The sequence below is a fragment of the Hippopotamus amphibius genome, chromosome 16 (assembly GCF_030028045.1).
Source record: "Hippopotamus amphibius kiboko isolate mHipAmp2 chromosome 16, mHipAmp2.hap2, whole genome shotgun sequence".
In the NCBI taxonomy this organism is placed as follows: Eukaryota; Metazoa; Chordata; class Mammalia; order Artiodactyla; family Hippopotamidae; genus Hippopotamus; species Hippopotamus amphibius.
The window spans coordinates 35072835-35090103 of record NC_080201.1 but is presented as its reverse complement, the minus strand read 5'-3'; positions in this window follow the sequence as shown (position 1 = coordinate 35090103).

The following is a 17269-nucleotide window of genomic DNA, read 5'->3' as shown; positions in this document are numbered from 1 at the left end:
GGAGCGGTCATCGTCTCACGAGTTTGGTCCTGAGGTCTGTTGGTGGCAGGGTGAGAATGACCAGCATGGGGTGCCTCTCTTGGCAGTGAGACTGGTCACTGAAAAAAACAAATAGACAGGAAATTCCCTGGTGATCCGGTGGTCAGGGCTCAGGGCTTTCACTGCCCGAGGCCCAGGTTCAATCCCTTGTTGGGATCCTGCAAGCCGCCTGGTGCAGCCAAAACAAAACAAAACAAAACAAAACAAAACAAAAACAAAAACAAGAAAACAGACAAAACAATGGAGACACATAAACCAGCTGGCTTGCTGCTGTGGAAGAACTGCACAGACTCTGAGAAGGCCTTCCTCCTCCTCTTCTCTTCCAGGACCTGTCCGTGAATATGAACTCCACGAGGCCAGGGACCACTTGTCCTTGCAGAGCCCGGGTCTCCAAGCTGAAGGACTCCACAAACGCATGCTGCTCCTATTTCTGAAGACACAACTTGGAAATGTATATATTTAAAAGCCTTTAAAAGTGAGCACCTCCATCAACCCTAGGCTCTAGGAATTTATCACAAGGAGATAACGGGCGAGAGTAGAACACTGGAGAAAGCACGCGCGCACACACACACACACTCTTATAATGGAATACTGCACACCACTAAAGAAAGTAACCTGATTCATATTCATCCATATGCAGAGTGACTCGTTAAGTGAAGAACTAGATGATGAAATAACAGCAAGCACTTGCTATGTGCCAGGGGCCATTCTAAGCTCTTTACCCAGAGTGATTCATTTCATTTTTTTATTACAACTTTACTTTTACTGTCCCCATTTTGTAGATGAGGAAACTCAGGCAAGGAGAGCTAAGGTCTTGGCAAGGCCTCATAGCTGGTAAGTGGTGGAACAGGACTCAGAACCCAGGCAGCGTGGCTCCAAAGTCTGTGTTCTTACCTGCTTCCCAATGCAGGTGACATGGTATCTTCCACCGCAAAGCAGAAAGGAATTTTAAAGGACAGTCGCCCAGCTAGTCACATTGATCATGGGACTGGAGATTAAGCTTTAATTTTCAATGTGAATGACACTAACTAAATCTATCTATTCTTATTTTGGTGTTTACAAAATGTACATTCTCTTTGACTCAAGAATTCTATTTCTCAGAATTTATCCTCAGGAAATCATAAAAGAGATGCCAGCAAAGACTCATGAATAAAGATGTTTATCACAAGATACCTAAAATAACAGAAAATTAAAGCCAAAGTAAATGTCCAACAAGGGACTGGTTAAGTAAAATATGCTATCTACATATGGTAAAGGAATAAATATTGACATGGTGAGATGTTTATGCTCTATTGAGGAGTGACAGAAACAGTAAGCCACATTTGTAAAATAAAGCCATAAATGTGCAGAGGGAAAATGTATAAGGAAACATAAGAAAGAGGCACTGGCGGCCACCTCAGGGTTTGAAATCATGCCTTCTTTATTTGTGATCTGTCTGAATCCTCCAGGTTTTCTGCCTTGAGTGTATACTGCTCCTGTACTAGTAAAAAATGTTATTTTTATAAAATGGTTGTCACTCTTACTCTGCTCAGGTATCAGATCTGAGACAACAGAATCCCTGGGGCTTACAGTGCCCTTCACTGTGATTCTCAGGAGAGATGATGCAGGGTTCTACTAGCGAAAAAAAAACTCCCATTAAATGAATCTCTATCTAACAGTCAGCTTCTGCCAGAGGAATATCAGGAAACAGTCAAGATGCAGAGAGCCGCTAAGGTGCCTTCTTAAGGGAGTAGCTTCAAGTCCCCACTGCTGCCGGCACGGCAGCCAGGCAGCCCCTCTCTAGTCCGACAGACAGTACAGGGAGTGCAAAAGGTCAATCAAATAAGGATGTGCAATTCAAACATTTACTTTTCAAACATCTTCAGAAAGTTTATCATACACAAACAAGCACAGGAGAGAGAAGAGGGTTCAAGTTCAAGCCAATTCATTTGCCCAGCAGCCCCAGGGAACACAAGCATCATAGAGTCCGTCGACCACAGAGGCCGCATGGTCAAGGCTATCTCGGGAAGAGAATTCAAAGGCTCCTGGGCTTAGATAAAACCATGTGACAAGTGTGTATTAGGGCTCCAGGCACAAAAAGACAGAGAGCACAGTCCTGTCGGCTGGGGGCTCACAGTGTGCCGGGCAGACAGACAGGTGGACCCTTGATGGCATTGATGAGATAAACACTGTCACAAGGGCATTCCAGGACCTACAGAAACTGGGGAGGAAACAGCACCTTGGGCAAAGTCTGGGAAGGGCTCCAGGAGGATGGGGCCTGGAGTTGAGTCTGAAGAGGTGAAGAGGAATTCAGTGGGTACACCAAGGACTAAGGGTGTGGGGGCTAAGGAGGAAGCCGGAGCAGAGGATTCACATAGACAGAGGGAAGACTTGAGGCTGGAGAGCTGAACATGAGCCTGGGGACGGAGGCCCCTGGAAACAGGACTTCAGAGCACAACTTTAGTCCCTGGCGCAGGGCTTCTCAAAGCTGCCAACACACACACACAAACACAGAGTATGAGAAACACTGTATGCACAGTTAAAACCCTATCACTTTGGTTGTTCTGTCACCAAGGCAAACCAGACAGAAATGCAGGCACTGGAATCGCCCAGCAGGATTAGTTAAAAGTAGTGATCTAGGACTTCCCTGGTGGCGCAGTGGTTAAGAATCTGCCTGCCAATGCAGGGGACATGAGTTTGAGCCCTGGTCCGGGAAGATCCCACATGCTGCAGAGCAACTAAGCCCGCGTGCCACAACTACTGAGCCCACGTGCCGCAACTACTGAAGCCCATGTGCCTAGAGCCCATGCTCCGCAACAAGAGAAACCACAGTAATAAGAAGCCCGCACACTGAAATGAAGAGTAGCCCCTGCTCTCCACAACTACAGTAAGCCCAGGCACAGCAATGAAGACCCAATGCAGCCAGTAAATAAAAATAACATAAAATAAATTCATTAAAAAAAAATTTTAAAAAGTAGTGACCCAGATAATCCAGTATAAGCTTATATTAAAAATGTCTTGAAGCTTATCACTAAAACTGAAACACAAGATCAAAAGATGCTTGTAGAACTCACCGTCACTTTGAAACAATTTTGAAGACTCCCAGCGGTCTGTGTCTCTAATTTGAAAAACACTCCTGAAGGCAATGAAAGGTTTTAAATATATATCTGGGGTGGGGGGAGCACAAGGGTGACTGAATTAGATTTACACCGTCTCCAGGACACCGAATTGGTGTTGTAGAAACGCTGATAGGAGGCAGGAGGGCCCAGAGCGAGGGCACCCATGAAGGGATAACTGTAGGGGTTAGGCAAAGAGTGACGCAGGCCTGAGAGGCAGTGAGGATGGGAAAGAGAGCCTGTACTTCCTAGACATCCTCTACGTTCAAGGCCGGGAGCTCCATGCCTCGGAGACTCTGAGGAGAGTGGGTCCCCATCCTCCTGGAACTTGGAGTCTAGTTGGAGAGCTAAGACATGAGTCTCCCCAAAGAAAAGATTTAATAGATCATTCCCCAAAACAACTTCAATGTCCATCAGCGGGCAAATGGATAAAGAAAATGTGGTATATACATGCATGTTTATTTTCCCTTAAAAGAGCAGGAAATCTTGCCATTGCTACCACGTGCATGAAATTTGCTAAGTGAAATAAGTCAGACACAGAATATGCGTTATATGATCCCACTTATATGAGAAGTCTAAAATAGTCAAACTCATGGAAGCAGAAAGTAGAATGGCAGTTACCGGGGCTGGGGGCAGGGGGAATCGGGGAGGTGTTGGTCAAAAGGTACATCATTTCATTTGTGCAAGATGGATAATTCCTGAAGATCTACCATACAGCATAGTGTCTGTAGTTAACACTGTATTGTATACTTAAAAAATTTTTAAGTGGGTAGTCTTATATTTAATGTTCACATCAAAAGAAAAAAAAGAGGGAGGGAGGAAACTTCTAGAGTGATGGATAAGTTCAGAGCATTATATATGGTGATCACTGCATGGGTGCATACTCATTCAAACTCATTAAGACACATATATTAAATATATACAGCTGTTTGGTAAGACAATCATACCTCAATACACACACACATACAAGTAAATAAGTGAATGAATAAATAAAAACAAAAAGTGAAAAGCCCATCAGAAAAAGTTGGATTCTATTAAGGGCAGATGTAGTTCACATGACTAACCCACTCCCCGTGGGAAAGGCTCCAAGGCAAGTTAGAACTTAAGCCTCTGAAGCTCGGATAATTGAAGCAAGAGGAGTGAAAACACCATCCGTGGGATGTGGTGGAAATCGAAGGAATGAGTCCTGTTGGGCGAGGCAAGGGGCTCCAGTGGTGAGAGCAGAGGCCCCACTGGGGCTGGCACCACCACTGCCAGCTCACAAACCCAGGGTCTGAGCAGGGCTGCAGCCTGCCCTGGCCTCTACCACCATCAGGATCCAAGAGATAATGACATTCTGGACCCTGCCCAGATTCCCCAAATTTCAGTCATTCATATACAACTGTCACCGTTTTTGTCAGTTCCTTGTATTTACTACCTTTACTTCCTATTTTTCTTTAAATTGACTCACTTGTGAATTTTATTTTATTTATTTATTTTTTTGGGCACACAGGCTTAGTTGCTCCGTGGCATGTGGGATCTTCCTGGAGCAGTGATCGAACCCATGTCCTCTGCATTGGCAGGCGGATTCTTAACCACTGCACCACCTAGGAAGCCCCACTTGTGAATTTTAAATAAATTTATTTTAAAGGGAAACTTTGCATTACTACAAATGGAAAACCAGTGTCACTCGTCACAAAAGGAAAGTAACTGGAAAACTAAATATAGAACTCAGATTGAAGGGTCTTCTACAAAACAACAGGCCTGTCTATATTCTTCAAAAGGAAAGGAACCCAAAGACATGATAACTAAATGCACTGTGTGACCCTGAAATGGATCCTAGAGTGGAGAAAAGCTGCTTTACAGATGATACTGGGCCAAATATGTATACATAGATAATAGCATTGCATCCATATTAAATTTCCTGATTTTGACAATTTCACTCTGGTTAAGAGAATAAAATCCTTATTCTTAGGAGGTGAATGCTGCAATATCTAGGTGTGAAGGACACTTACTCTCAAATGGCTAAATTAAAAAAAATAATTCAGACATATATAGATTTATATATTAATTACACACAGAGTGAGAGAGACAAAGCAAATGCAACAAAACGTCAATGATGAGTGAATGTGTGTGAAAGTCATATGGGAACTTCTTAAAGTATTTATTTATTTATTTGGCTGTATTTGGTCTTAGTTGTGGCACGTGGGATCTTCATTGCCACACGCAGGATCTTCAGTTGTGGCATGCGAACTTTTAGTTGTGGCATGTGGGACCTAGTTCCCTGACCATGGATCAAACCTGGGTCCCCTGCTTTGGAAGTGCAGTCTTAGCCACTGGACCACCAGGGAAGTCCCAGGGAATTTACTGTAATCTTATCATTTTTCTGTAGGTTGAAATTTTTCAAAGTAGAACTATTGGAAAAGATACACTGAGCACATCATTGTGTGTGGAACTGCAACCCTGGCAAGCACGGGGAGGTGCTCAGTAAATGTTTGCTGCCAGATGAACTATTATAAATGTCCACCAACAGAAGGATGAATAAAGATGTGGTACATGTATACAATGGAATATTCCTCAGCCATAAAAAAGAATGAAATGATGCCATCTGCAGCAACAGGGATGGACCTAGAGATGATCACACTAAGTGAAGAAAGCCAGACAGGGAAAGACAAATTTTATATGATATCGCTTATATGTGAAAGCTAAAAAAAAAAACTTATCTACAAAACAGAAATAGAGTTGCAGACATGGAAAACAAACTTGTGGTTACCAGGATGTAAGTGGGAGGGGAGGGATAAAGTGGAAGACTGGGATTGACATATACACACTACTATATATAAAATAAATAACTCACAAGGACCTACTGTATAGCACAGGGAGCTCTACTCAATACTCTCTAATGGACTATATGGGAAAAGAACCTAAAAAAGGATATATGTATACATATAACAGATTCATTCAATTTGATGTACATCTGAAACTAATAACATTGTAAATCAACTGTACTCCAGTAAAATATTTTTAAAAAGAGCACATTCTAGAAGAACATTAAAAAAAAGTGTATCCACGTGCCCCCTACACACACCAGCAGTCCACACACCGCATTGTGGAAACCACCATGTCAAAGGACGAGTGTGCTGAGAGGAACAGTTCACAGAGATGAGTCACAGGAGAGTGTGGGAAGCATCACACGGGGCCACCAGAAGCCAAATGGGAGTTGTGATGCCCACACCTTCCAGCAAAGAAAAAGACAGAAGTGCAGCCCACAGGGGCTCCTGCCCCGGGTGATTGAGGAGGGGAAAGAGCTGTAAGAAAGGAGTGGTGGCAGAAGGCTTACCGTTCACAGTGCAGCAGAGGGTGTGGAGAAGGGATGCTGCTGTTGTTTTCTTCTTACTAATACCAACATTCCAACCCAAGTCATGGCCGAAGACAGAATGAGACTAAGTGACCACAGCTCTGATGGAAAGTAACTGGTACTCTGGGTGGGAGAAGCACGAACAAGCTTTCACAGCAAGACCAGAGGGACGTGAGCACCCAAGCAGGAGGACCTGGATGAGATGTGGCTGTCCACTTTCTTCCAGGTTGCGAGACAGGACCTGAGAGCGGTCTCCGGCTGACAGCTAGTAGGAAAATGGGGACCTCAGTCATAGACCCACATGGAAATTAATTAAATTAATCATGTGAGCTTGGAAGAGGACCTGAGCCTCAGATGAGAGCCCAGCCCCTATCCATACATTGTTTTTCAGTCTGGTGACACTGGGGACCAGCTAACCTGTACCCAGACTCCTGCAACCACAGACATTGTGAGATAATAAAGGTGGATTGTTTTCAGCTGCTAAGTTTGTGGCAATTTGTTACACAGCAATAGGAAACTATTTTAATATACCCACATAAGGATAGACCCTGAACACTCTGGGCACAGACTCCAGCCAGGTTCTTGTCTCATCTCAGACAGCAGCTCAGACAGACCTGCTTTGTACCCAAGGGTTGTGGAGCAAAAATCATAGGCTAAAGTGGAAAATAAAAATATACTTAGCAGACTATAGAAAAAAACTGTTAGAAGTTTCAATATAGTAAACTCTCCTTTATCTAAAATCCATGTGGGATAAACCAGTGTTTATCATAATACACCAAATGTCCTAGTACAGTCCCAGAAAACATACCTGATTGGACCCTCTTCCCAGTATTAGCCTGTCATACTAATTTATGGCCTACAGACAAGCATAAGCATCTAGTCAAAGTAAAATACTTCCATTCATAAAACTTACAACGTAAGTTTTCTTTATATTCCTGTCTAATAGCAAAAACTCAATTTTGTTATTTCCTATTGAGTAAAATTAGGAATATTTGAAATTGGCTCCTAAAGTGGGTTGCTCTAGGGACTTTCCTGGTGGTCCAGTGGGTAAGACTCTGCGCTCCCAATGCAGGGGGCCTGGGTTAGATCCCTGGTTGGCGAACTAGATCCCGCATGCATGCCGCAACCAAGAAGCCGCATGCCGCAACAAAGATCCCCTGTGCCGCAAACTAAGACCTGGTGCAGCCAAGAATAAATAAATAAATAACAAATAAATTTTAAAAAGTAAAGTGGGTTGCTCTATAATACAAAAGCAAACGAATTTACACCAAAATAAATTCTCTTTTGCTCAAGCAGCAAAAGATTAGAAATGACCTAAAATGTCCATCAATAAGATCTGATGAACTAAAGTAATACACATCTATAATCCAGAATAATCTGCAGTCATTAAAAAGAGGCAGTAATATAGCTGATCAATATACAGTCATTTCAAAGACATAATGGAAAACATATTTAAAGAGCTAGAACAGCATTTACAGCATGTTACCACTTGTATGTAAATTTATATACACTTACATATGAATAAAGAAACAAGAAACTGTAGCTAAGAAATAGAAATGGGAGAACTACTTTTTACTGGTTATCTTTTCTTTTTGAACTTTGTACCATGTGTATCTATCATCTATTTTTAAAAATACTAATTTTTAAAGAATAAATAAACCAAATCAGAAAAATCTGTGCTTTTGAAAAATATACAAACTATCTTCAAAACCTTAACACAAGTTACTGTTCTAATCTTGTTCTACTGAATTATTTAGATAACTGTAAGAACATAAGTCTTTCCCCTGTAGATGCTAGTGATTCATCCAACAACTCTGAGTGTCTCTAGAAAGTTTATGTATATTTATGTGCAGGGGAGGGCTCCAGCGCCCTCGGGGAGTCTCTTTAAGGCAGAAGAAGGGCTCGGTGACTAATGTTCAGCCAACAGCAGCACCTGAGGCTAGACCTGCTGGAGGGATGCAAGGGCTCCACGAGGATACATTTCTCAACCTCCTGTCCCTCAGCAACCTGGTATGTGGCCACTGAGTAGGGCTCCCACCTCGCCTCACGTCACCCATTTGGTAGGACAGGAGCTAAGCATCAGTAGAGCAAGCCCAAGAGCTCACTGCCAGAGGTCAGACTTCACACTGTGTGGGAAAAGGCCTACCAGTAACCTAAGGAGATACCCTGAGACAAAGGAAAATCGGTTTTCTGTTTGTTTGTTTTCAAGTTGAACAAAGATAAAAAACACACAGACAGGGCTTCCTAGGTGGCGCAGTGGTTAAGAATCCACCTGCCAATGCAGAGGTCACAGGTTCGATCCCAGCTCCAGGAAGATCCCACATGCCGCGGAGCAACTAAGCCCGTGTGCCAACAAAAAAAAACACACAGACACAGGAGATAGATGTCATGAAGACACACAAGGGAGGACGGCCATGTGATGACAGAGGCAAAGACAAGAGTGATGGAATACCAAGGATGCTAGCAAAACGCCAGAAGAGTCAAGGAAGGATTCTCCCCTCCAGGTTTCAGAGGGAGCACAGCCTGCAGTACCTTGATGTCAGACCTCTGGCCTCCCAAACTGTCAAATGATTTCTTTCGTTTTAAGCCACCCAGTCCGTGGCACTTTTTTACGGCAGCCCTAGAAAACTAACACACTGACAAAAAAGTCTTTGTATATCTTCACTAACCCATTCCTTAAATGGATAAACAATGAAAAAAAAAAGGTGCTCAACATTATTAATCATCAGAGAAATGCAAACTAAAACAATAATGACAAACATTTCACACCCATTAGAAAGGCTGAAATCAAAGACTGAAAACATCAGAAGCAAATGAGGGGATGCAGCAACCGCAGCTCTCAGACACGGCTGGTAGCCATGTCGGATGGCACAGCCACTCCAGCCAATTCTTATAAATTAAACACACATCTACTCTATGGCCCAGCAATTCCACTCCTAGGTATTTACCCAAGCGAGGTAAAAATGTGTCCACAAAGGACATGTACAACAACATTCATAGCAATCTTTTTTTTTTAATTTTTTAATTTTAATTATTTTGGCCATGCCACATGGCATGCGGGAATCTTAGTTCCCTGACCAGGGATCGAACTCGAGTCCCCCCTACATTGGAAGTGCAGAGTCTCAACCACTGGACCGCCAGGGATGTCCCCATAGCAATTTTGTAACAGCTAAAAAGTGGAAACAACCCAAAATCCACCATCAGGAGAAGACACAGTGTGGCATAGCCATACAATGGCCTCCTGCTCGGCAACAAAACGGAAAGACTTCTGGGCTCATGCAGTGATGTGGGTAAACCTCAAAAGCATTCGATTAGGCAAAAGAAGCTAGTCTCAACAAAATATATATTGCCCGAGTCCATTTACACAAAGCATAAGAACAAACAAAACTAAGGTGACAGAAGTCTGAAAGGGCAGTGGGAGGGACAGGGAAGTGCCTGGAATGTTCAGAAGTGATGGAACATCTATACCTTGTTTTGGGTGCTCGTTACATGGGTATGTACAATTTTCAAAATTCAGTAAACTGAACACTGAAGATGTTATACTCCAGGGACTTCCCAGGTGGCGCAGTGGTTGGGAATCCGCCTGCCAATGCAGGCGACACGGGTTCGATCCCTGCCCCAGGAAGATACCACATGCCAGGGAGCAACTAAGCCCATGTGCCACAACTATTGAGCCCATGTGCTACAACTCCTGAAGCCTGTGCACCTAGAGCCTGTGCTCCACAACAAGAAGCCACTGCAATGAGAAGCCCACACACCACAACGAAGAGTAGCCCCCACTTGCTGCAACTAAAGAAAGCCTGCCTGCAGCAACGAAGACCCAAAGCAGCCAAAAATTAAAAAAAAGAAATGTAGGACTTGAATCTAATCAAGCCTCTAGACCAGACTTCCAGCACACAGAAAATGCAAGGGAATAGAAGAACAGTTAAGTGACACCATGAGGAAACAATCAGACAAATCTAGAATGTAGGATAGTCTATAACACAAATGGCTTGGACTCAAAGTCAGTATCACTAGCAGAAAAAAAAAAGAGGTAAGAAAACTGCTCTAGATTAAAAGAAACTAAAGACACATAAAAACCAAATGCAATGCACAAGAAAGCATCCTTGGGACAAAAAAGTTGGAGTAACTATATTCATATCAGACAAAACAGACTTTAAAATAAAGACTGTAATAAAAGACAAAGGGCATTACGTACTAATGAAGGGGGTCAATCCAGCAAGAAGAGAAAATATTTATAAACATAAATGCACCCAACATAGGAGCCCCAAGATATATGAAGCAAAAGCATTCCTGGCACAACAGGAAATTCAAATATGAGAACCAGATATTATATATCATAGAATAATTCATTTTTAAGGTGTGGTAGCAGTATTGTAATTATATGAGAATGTCTCTTCTTAGGAGATGCATGTTGAAGTGTTTGGGTTTTTTTTAAAATAAATTTATTTATTTATTTATTTATTTATTTATTTATTTATTTTATTGACTGTATTGGGTCTTTTTGCTGTGCGTGGGCTTTCTTTTTAGTTGCGGTGAGTCGGGGCTACTCTTCGTTGTGGTGTGCGGGCTCCTCATTGCCATGGCTTCTCTTGTTGCAGAGCACAGGCTCTAGGCACATGGGCTTCAGTAGTTGCAGCACATGGACACAATAGCTGTGGCTCACGGGCTCTAAAGCGCAGGTTCAGTAGTTGTGGCACATGGGCTTAGCTGCTCCGCGGCATGTGGGATCTTCCTGGAGCAGGGATCAAACCCGTGTTCCCTGCATTGGCAGGCGGATTCTCAACCACTGCACCACCTAGGAAGCCCCATGTTGAAGTATTTAAAGATGAGATATCATGAACTCTATAATCTATTTTCATGGTTGAGAAAAAATTTTATTTATACATCATACACATAAGTTAAAAAGTGGCAGAATGTTAACACTTACTGAATCTAGATGCAGAACACATGCATGTTCACTATACTATTCACTTGAATTTTCTATATATTAAAATATTTCACAATAAAAAACTGGAACATAATAAAATTAAAAGGGGCCTAAATGCAATGAGGTACCCAAGAACAGGTCCCTGAAACAAAAAAAATACATTAGTAGAAAAACTGGCGAAATATGAATAAAGTCTGTAGTGTTGTTAATATTACTTTATTAATGTTAACTTCCTAGCGAGTGTGCCATGGTTATGTGAGATGTTAAGGGGAAGATGGATAAAGGGAACTCTCTATACTATCTTTGCAAATTTGCTGTAAATCTAAAATTATTCCAAAATAAAAAGTTTTGTTTTGTTTTTACAGGGAGCAACCAGTATATGAAAGCTAGATGTTTTCATTGGTTTTTAACACGTATATAATTGAACAACTTCAAGATTCAACGTCTACAACAACGACCATCCACAAACATCTAGTTTGGCACAAAAAGGTTCCAAACATGAAAAAAGCATCAATGGGACTATGTATGGGACAGAAGGGATGCCACGTCTGTACCCACTGCCTGGACATCAGTGCTGCAGGCCAATCAGGGGCCTTGGTCCTTGGAGGTGAGCGAGGTTGCTGTTTGGGTACAGCTACCTTGTTCTTCTAGCTCAGAGAAGCTTCCCTTAGTTCAGCAAAGTCACGGGTTGAACTGTCCGCTTGTGCAGCACCGACTGCAAAAGAACTGCGAAGAGGAGGAACACAGTAGTGTCAATTTATGTCCCTTCCCTGGTTTGCAGAGCACCCAGCTTGGCCAGAGTCCTCCAGCCACACCGGCCTTTGGAGGCCGGATCAGATTAACCCAGTTGCAGTATCAGCAGACAGGTATGCAATTCTTGCCAGTGTCTAAAAGGTTTTCACTCATATTATCTCATTTAGTCCTGGTGACAGCCCTCATTTTACAAAGGAGTAACAGGGGACACCTAGCGCACCCCACCTTCACTGAGTCATAAACACTTTTCACCTGAAGGTCCCTCTCTACTAGGAGATTCCTGTGCCCACCCCGCCAAATACTTGATCTCCTCCAAGGCCAGTTCTTCCATTAGACCTCCCGGGCTTCACCTGAGACCCACATTAACTGCAGTCGCTCATTCCCCTCTGAATTTCTACAGGCCTTATCACACTGTGACCAATCAGAACAGGTAAGGGATGTGAACACGCTTTTGGCCTTCTGTCAAAGGGGGCTGTGGATGGAAGAATGTGGCTGATACCCAAGCAGAAATCTACAATTTTTTGAAAGCAACACCAATTTGATACTGTTTATGTGTTGCTGGGATTGCGTGGTGGTAAAGAGCACAGTGTGGAGTCACACGGCTGGTAGCACGGTGTGACCCTGGGCAGGTTAACCACCCCCCGGTCCTCGGGTGACTCACGCAGCGAATGGAGATCATCGCAGTACCTAGCTCACAGGGTTGCTTAAGGACTAAATGAAATTATCTCCATGACTGGCACATACAAGAATTCAATACACGGTAACTATTATTGGTACACTTTGCACAGGCAGGGTTCTTATTTTCAATTTTGTCTTTTAAAAGCATTTTCTTTGGGACTTCCCTGGAGGTCCAATGGTAAGGAATCCACCTTCCAATACGGGGGATGCAAGTTCAATGCCTGGTCAGGGAACTAAGATCCCACATGCTGCAGGGCAACTAAGCCTGCATGCCACAACTACTGAGCTCACATGCCTCAACTAGAGAGCCTGCATGCTGCAAACGACAGAGTCCACGTGCCCTGGAGCCTGCTCACCAAAACTAGAGAAGAGAAAACCCACACGCCACAACGAAGAGCCCACATGCTGCAATCAAGACCCGACACAGCCAAGATAAATAAATAAATAAATAAATAAATAAATAAATAAATTTCAAAAATAAATAAATAAACAAAGCCTCTAGAAATGAAGGCACCTTAAAAAAATACAAGAGCTTTTTCCAACTATTAGTGCTTGTTAGGGCTGAGAGGGCCCTCAGAAACCATAAAGGGTCATCTTATGGGTGAGGAAAGTTCTCCAAATTTCAAAGAAAACATGGTCTGTCAGAGGAGGATCTTCAGAATTAGATCATTTGGGTTGGGAGGTAGGAGTCACTGACCTATGTTTGTTCCACGTCTTGCCACCATTTTGTAAATGTACATCCTTTATACCACAGCAACAGCTATCTCACAGACCAAAAAACAGAGGGCTGACATGTTGAAATGGCTTTATCATGAAAAACATTTATTGCAAGGAGAATGAAGAGGCTTTCCTAACAGCTGGGGCTTCAGCCCCAAATCTCAAAACAGAACTCGAGTGAACTAAGAGCAGTGCCTCTATCTCGGCTTAGTAAACCCGAATGACTAGGAATGAAGTCAGCAAAATGCCTGTTTGGCCACCTTCTGGTCCCAAGCCAGAGCGCAGTCTTAGCTCTTGCCACTGCCCTGGCAGACCAGCCAAAGGTCTGCCCTTACACCTTGGTGAGTCTGGGGGCAGCCTGGAAACCTCTGGCTTCATGTCCCCCAGCCACGCAGGAAGGAAGGCAGCATCAGAGAAGATGAGAGCTGGCCAGGGCTGCCCTGGGAAGGGAGATAGAGAAAAAAGCCTGTATTCCTGTGTAGGCTCCAAGCCAGGGCTGGGTATCAGTTAGTATTTTAAATATGGTAGATTAGACCCCCACCCTCCTGCCAGGCAGGGAACGGGCTGTGTTCCTCCCTGAGCCAAGTAGAAAAAAGGCATATACTCCAAGTAACATCAGAGACACACAAGTGCACAATTAAATGACACTCGACCTCATGGAAAGATACTCCCTTTGCTAATATCTTTCAATCCTTCTGAATCATCAAGGAGAGAGTTTCTAGCATTGTTGGTGTCCCACTAACACCTCCTTGACCCTGAGTAATCCACTTTCTTTTCCAGGGAGGGAGCAAGCCTTAAGCTTAGAAACGGAGACAGGCAACAGGAGTTTATCTAATAGGAATTTAGCGACACTTTTGTGTTCTTTTTTATAATAATTATTTGCTATTTCACAGCAATTGACAATGATATCCATTCATGGTAGAGATATAATACTTCCCTTTTAAAGTACATTTGCAGATTTAAAAAAGGGAAGGGAGAGACTTCCCTTGTGGTGCAGTTGTTGGGAATTGCCTGCCAATGCAGAGGACACGGGTTCGATCCCTGGTCCAGGAAGATCCCACATGCTGCAGAACAGCTAAGCCCAGGAGCCACAACTACTGAAGCCCATGCACCTACAGCCTGTGCTCTGCAACAAGAGAAAGCACTGCAATGAGAAGCCCTTGCACCGCAACGAAGAGCAGCCCACTCACCACAACTAGAGAAAGCCTGTGGTCAGCAACGAAGACCCAACACAAGCAAAAATAAAGTAATAAAATATAAATTAATTAATTAATTTTAAAAAGGTGGGGGGGGTGGAGAAAAGACTAAGAAATAATAGATTTCTACGTGGTAAAAACAGAACACGTTTTCCTACCTATGGCTACACCTTCTTGGTACCTCCAACAGCCCAGAACTGTACTGACAGTTACACAGTAGCCACCAGTCACATACAACTATTATGTAATTACTGTGTTACTAGAGGCATTTAAATTAATTAAAATTAAAGTAAAAATTCAGTTAGTCAGTCATACTAGCCACATTTCAAGTGCTCAATAGCCACATGAGGCTGACGGCTACCACAGTGGACAACACAGCTATAGAACCTTTCTCCCACCTCAGAAAGTTCTATTACTGGTCAGCACGGGCCTAGAACGCCACTCACAGCTCACCTGGCTACTCACCTGGCGGTGGTGCTAAAAGGTCTGGTTTCTTCCCAAGTAATGGATGCTTGGCAGGCTTGGGAGGGAGGCATCCTAAAGGAGCAGGCCTCTTGAAGGGGGCTGCCAGAAGCAGGGGAGGGGGAAACGGACTTTTGCGGTTGACCAATCCTGCAGAGAACAAAACCCAAAACATAAACGAGAAGATGCCTGATGAACGAATTCCCGCTGCTTGCCCCAAAGGGACCTTTCCTAATCTGCAGAAAGGGGCTGAGCAGGGAGCACCTACCATGCATACCAGTCCCACCCCCAGCTCCTCAAAGCTCTGCCAAGTCCTCTCTGGGTCCAGACTGTGCCTCAGTGATCATCCGGGGGTCAGCAAACTAGAGTATAGGGGCCAAATCCAGCCTGCTGTCTGTGTTGGTGTGGCCTGTGAGCTAGAATGGTTTTTATAAATAGTTACATTTTAAATGGTTACATAAGTATGTACGTAATATCCTTAATTTTGCTTCTTAGCCCCCAAAGCCCAAAATAAAATATTTACTATCTGGCCCTTTTAAAAGAAGTTTGCAAACTCTTGGTCTAAGTCCATGCCTTTCCTGACATCCTGATCCTCCACCACCACCTTCTCACAAATGGATTTTGTTCCAAGCATTCTGTTTTGACACTAGGAATAGCTTCTCAAACACCCAAAGCAGTGAGGTTCCCCAACAGGTCATAAAAGCAGACCCATAACATATCTGATGCTTTCTGTTCCTCAGAACCTAACATCCCATCTACCCAGTGGTCCCTGTCACCTCACTCAGTAACAGTCTGCCAGGCACAGTCCTCACCCTGCTGAACAGATTTTCTCACAATTCTAAAGCAAGCACCTAGGGACTTCCCTGGTGGCACAGTGGTTAAGAATCCACCTGCCAATGCAGGAGACACAGGTTCGAGCCTCGGTCTGGGAAGATCCCACATGCCACAGAGCAACTAAGACCATGTGCCACAACTACTGAGCCTGCGCTCTAGAGCCCGTGCTCCACAACAAGAGAAGCCACTGCAATGAGAAGCCTGTGCACCACAATGAAGAGTAGCCCCCACGCACTGCAACTGAAGGAAAGCCCGTGCACAGCAAAAAAGACCCAACACAGCCAATAAAATAAATAAATAAATAAATTTATTTAAAAAAAAAATTTAAGGCAACTCATTCAACAGAAAAAGCACCCACTGAACCTCAAAGTGCCCCTCCTCATCTTCTGAAATCTTAATATTCATTAAAAATATGACAACAAACACTGCAACTGCTCTAAACTGTCCTGCCTCCTCAGGAGAACTCTCGTGGAAGCAGGAGAGCTACTGCTATGTCGTATTCCTGGCGGAAAGCACTGACCTGGCTGCGGAAGGAGACCTCCTGGCCTCTCACCTATCAAAGGGGACTTGGCAGGAACCGGGGGAGGAGGACCTGGGAAGGATCTCTTTCCGGGGGTTGGAAGGAGTGGAGGCGGCTTGCCCATGACGGGGTTATTCCTGCCTTGGAATGAGGAGTGATCACTAATGGCCAAAGGATTTGGCATCTCAAAGCCTGGAAAATGAAGAAAACAAATGGAAGGCAGAAGCCTGCTGCAGAGACCAGCAACCTGCGCAGAGAACAACGCAGGTGATTCCAGGCAGACCCTCGCCGCCTCTGACTTAGAAGTTTCTAGGATCAGAAAGCGGCAGGATGTTAGCTAACTTACTGTGATGAGCACTATACAGCATATACAGATGTTGACTCGTTATGCTGTACACCTGAAACTAATATACGTTATGTCAACTAAATCTCAATTAAAATAAATTTAAAAATAAATAAAGCGCTCAGAGAAAAGAAAACGAATAAAAGAAACAAAACTGTTATGTTTTAAGCTTATGGGTTCCCTCTCCACCCTGAGAAAGAGAGTTCAATAAAAGTGTACAAAAATAAAACACATTCTGCATTTTATAAGAATAAAATGCATTTATTTAAAGCTTTAACATGGTCCTGGGACTTCGGCTAGTTTTCCCTACAAGGGACAAGTAATTATTACTTTATTCTCACCTACCTAACTCAAAACAAGCAATC